Source organism: Suncus etruscus, chromosome 1 (genome assembly GCF_024139225.1).
Source record: "Suncus etruscus isolate mSunEtr1 chromosome 1, mSunEtr1.pri.cur, whole genome shotgun sequence".
Classification (NCBI taxonomy): domain Eukaryota; kingdom Metazoa; phylum Chordata; class Mammalia; order Eulipotyphla; family Soricidae; genus Suncus; species Suncus etruscus.
In genome coordinates, this window is record NC_064848.1 from 107,651,001 (window position 1) to 107,655,564 (window position 4,564).

Consider the following 4,564-nt stretch of genomic DNA (forward strand, 5'->3'; position numbering starts at 1 on the left):
TCCCATCTTGTTGAACAATTTTTATTATGAACATGTTTTAGAGAACTTATCAGATGCTTTCTCTGCATCTATTTATATGATCATATAATATTTTATTGATGTGAATTATAGTATTTTATTGACTTGTTGTATGTTAAACCATCCTTGATTCTAATTAATACTTACCTTGAGTCATGGTGTATAACTTTCTTAATTGAGTTTTGGAATTCTACTTGCTAGTATTTGGTTGAAGATCTATACATGAGGTTCATCAATAATATATACTTATAATTCTTTTTAATTGTATCTCTTTCTGCCTTTGGTTTCAAGGTGATGTTAACATTCATAAAAATATTAGGGAGTGTTTTTATTTCTTCAAGGTTCCTGGAAGAGCTCTAAAAGAATTGAGAGTAGATTGTCTTTAAAGATTTGAATTAATTCACTGGTGATCCATCTGGGCCTGGGTTTTGTTTCTGTGAAGACTTTTGAGTATCATTTCAATTTCTTCAACCATTTAGGTATTCAAGATCAACTTGTTTCAACTTGAGAGTTTATACAAGTCCAAAAATTTATCCATTTATTTCCAAATATCTTGGGTTTTGGCATAAAGATAGTCAAAGTAATCTCTGATTACGCTTTGAATTTCTGTAGTATTTTTAATGACACCTCCCTACTTCACTTCCAATTCTGTTTATTAATTTCCCCTACTCTCTCTCTTCTTTGCTAATTAGCTTAATGTTCTTATTACATTAAAAAAAAACTTCAGTGCTCACTTCGGCAGCACATATACTAAAACTGGAACTATACAGAGATTAGCATGGTCCCTGTGCAAGGATGACATGCAAATTCGTGAAGCGTTCCCATATTAAAAAAAAAAAAAAACAACTTCTGCATTCATTGATTTTTTTGAATTATTTTTTTGGTGTCCAGTTCATTAATTTCTACTGTAAATTTTACCATTTTCATTCCATCCACATGTCTACTTCTGGGTCACTTTGTTTTTATTTTAAGCTACACACATTAACTTTTTTTTATGTAGACCTTTTCTTTCTTCCTAATGAATGCATAAAAATCTATCAACGTTCTTCCTCTTAATACCTTTTAATTTGGTCTTATAAATTCTGAGAATTTGTGTCTTTATTTTTATTTGTTGCCAAGAATCTTTTGTTTTCTCCTTTGCTTGTATTATGGTTGTAAGACATCATATGATTTGTATCTTCATGATTTTATGGAGATATTTTTATGGCTAAGCATGTGGTTTCTCTTGGAGAATATCCCATGTGCATTGGAGAACAATTGTGTATTCAGCTATGTAAAGATGAAAAGACTTATAGTTGTCTACTAAGCCATTCTCTTCTATTTTTTCTTCAAACCTGTATATTCTTGTTTATGTCTTACTTGTTTGATCTATCAAGGAAGTGGCAGAGCAAGGTGTTGCGGGTCTTCCACACTATTGACGTGGTGTTATTGATTTCTTTCTGCCAATCTTTAGCAGTTGTCTTAAGTATTTTGTTTGCACCTCATTGCATGCATATGGGGTTTATGAGTATTTATTTATTTCCTAATGTACATACCCTCTGGTTATAAAAAATGACCTTCTCTGTCTCAGAAGGAGATTCTGAGATGGCCAGCTAAGCCTCCCCCTGCCAATGTCATGCCTGCAGTGTCCATCACTCAGAATAACCCTTTTGCCTATGACCCTTCCTCATAACCCCTAGATCATTCTCTTTAGGGATGCTAATCTGATCAAACTTCAAGTGGGTCAGTATTTGGGCTGATGTCAGCAGGCCTTTTTTTGTTTTTAGTAAATGCCCGCCCCCCCTGTTTGACTAGATAACAGACCATCGGTTTGGTTACTGCTTTTTTATTTTTTATATAACCAACTTTATTACATACATGCTTGTGTTTGCAGTGTCCATCACTCAGAATAACCCTTTTGCCTATCACCCTTCCTCATAACCCCTAGATCATTCTCTTTAGGGATGCTAATCTGATCAAACTTCAAGTGGGTCAGTATTTGGGCTGATGTCAGCAGGCCTTTTTTTGTTTTTAGTAAATGCCCGCCCCCCCTGTTTGACTAGATAACAGACCATCGGTTTGGTTTACATAGCTTTTTTATTTTTTATATAACCAACTTTATTACATACATGCTTGTGTTTCGGCTTCAGTCATGTAAAGAACACACCCATCACCAGTGCAACATTCCCATCAAAAATGTCCCAAATCTCCCACCTCCCCCATCCAACCCCACCTGTACTCTGGAACAGGCTTTCTATTTCCCTCATACATACTCCATTATTAGGATAGTTCAAAACATAGTTATTTCTCTAACTAAACTCATCCCTGTTTGCGGTGAGCTTCATGAGGTGAGCTGTAACCTTCCAGCTCTCTTTTCTTTTGTGTCTGAAAATTAATTATTGCAAGAATGTCTTTCATTTTTTTAAAACCCATAGATGAGTGAGACCATTCTGCATCTCTCTCTCTCTCTGACTTATTTCACTCATCATAATAGATTCCATGTACATCCATGTATAGGAAAATTTCATGACTTCATCTCTCCTGACAGCTGCATAATATTCCATTGTGTATATGTACCACAGTTTCTTTAGCTATTCATCTGTTGAAGAGTATCTTGCCTGTTTCCAGAGTCTTGCTATGGTATATAGTGCTGCAATGAATATAGGTGTAAGGAAGGGATTTTTGTATTGTGTTTTTGTGTTCCTAGGGTATATTCCTAGGAGTGGTATAGCTGGGTCATATGGGAGCTCAATTTCCAGTTTTTGGAGGAATCTCCATATTGCTTTCCATAAAGGTTGAACTAGATGGCATTCCCACCAGCAGTAGATAAGAGTTCTTTTCTCTCCACATCCCTGCCAACACTGCTTGTTCTCATTCTTTGTGATGTGTGCCAATCTCTGGGCTGTGAGGTGGTACCTCATAGTTGTTTTGATTTGTATCTCCCTGATGATTAGTGATGTGGAGCATTTTTTCATGTGTCTTTTGACCATATGTATTTCTTCTTTGTCAAAGTGTCTGTCCATTTCTTCTCCCCATTTTTTGATGGGATTAGATGTTTTTTTCTTGTAAATTTCTGTCAGTGCCTTGTATAGTTTGGAGATTAGCCCCTTATCTGATGGGTATTGGGTGAATAGTTTCTCCCACTCAGTGGGGGGGCTCTTGTATCCTGGGTGTTATTTCTTTTGAGGTGCAGAAGCTTCTCAGTTTAATATATTTCCATCTGTTAATCTCTGCTCTTCACTTGCTTGGAGAGTGCAGTTTCTTCCTTGATGATGTCATTTAGTCTCAAGTTCCTGGAGTGTTTTACCTACATGTTTTTCTATATATCTTATTCACCAGGGTTTTGTAATGAAATAAGGAAAACCCTCTCTCAACATCCTCCTTCCAAAAGGCCTGGCAACTGAGAATAGTCTCTGACAGGCTCCGTAATCAGTAATAGTGATTTAAATTTCTGGACAAACTTTATTTGCTGCCATCCCTATATAAACACAACATTTTAATATAATGAACAGCTAAAAAAAATTCTTATAAAACCTTTGTCATTGTAATATTATATCATTGAAGGTACAAGAAATTTTTACAAACGTGCTTGTTTACTCGCACTTTACTTTGGTTTCTTTTAAATTTTTTCTTTACTTCTTCTTTTTTATCTTTTTATTTCTATTTTTTAAATAACCTTTCTCTCACTTTTCTAGAAACAATGTACTATGGTCAACTATGTCATTTATGTGTTGCATTTTTTCTATAAATTATAAAGGTGACAAATGACATTTAAATAATAATATAGCTATTTTGAATCTCACCTCAATATTTCTTTCATATATCCCTTATGGCACCATTGAGATTTGGTCTCCAGCCATTTCTTAGTAAATAATGGTTTGAAAAAAATGAATGCATAGTAAGTAGTTTCTGAACCCAATTTTGTCTGTATGTGGTGTGATATTAAAGATGGTGAATACCCCTTGTGATGCAGGTTCTGAAACACCTGATAAAGCAAACCCCTGTAGAACCTTTTTGTTCAAAGTAAAGCCCCCTAGAGTCACTGTTTCAGGGGATGCTTAAGGATGAAAGCTTCTTGGACACAACCATACCAGAGATTGGAAAGGACAGCACAAAGAGAGATGCCATCTCCCCATGATTTATAATTCTTAATTGAGCTTGACCTTGACCCATAATTCTTCCATTACAGGTAGCTCTGGGTTATATCTAGCAAGGACTGACTTGTTCCAGGATACTCCTAAACTCTATTGTTCCTGCTGAGCCCTCATCTACTCTTGAGGCTGTGCCCTGTTAACCTTCAGATATCCCAGCTCCTTATCTGGTCCTTTATAAAGATTGTTGTAAGGAATTAAAAGGTCTCTGGTCATCAACTTGAGACCTGTTCTTTCTCATCCATGAGCTGGCGGAACTTCCTAGCTTCCTGAACCCAGTGGAAGGAGGAAATTGAACTTTGCTAGCCAAAAAGTAGGCACAACCTGACCCATGCAGTAGATAAGGTCAGCACATGCATGTGTGTGTGTGTGTGTGTGTGTGTGTGTGTATTTGAGTATGATAAACATATAAACAA

General features: G+C 35.9%; 1 non-coding gene across 1 annotated transcript; it reads left to right on the forward strand.

Annotated features, from left to right (window-relative positions):
* Positions 1-744: 744 nt before the first annotated feature.
* LOC126028208 (U6 spliceosomal RNA) lies at positions 745-848 on the forward strand. Its single transcript, XR_007502404.1, has one exon. It is a non-coding gene; the product is annotated as a U6 spliceosomal RNA (small nuclear RNA).
* Positions 849-4,564: the final 3,716 nt, after the last annotated feature.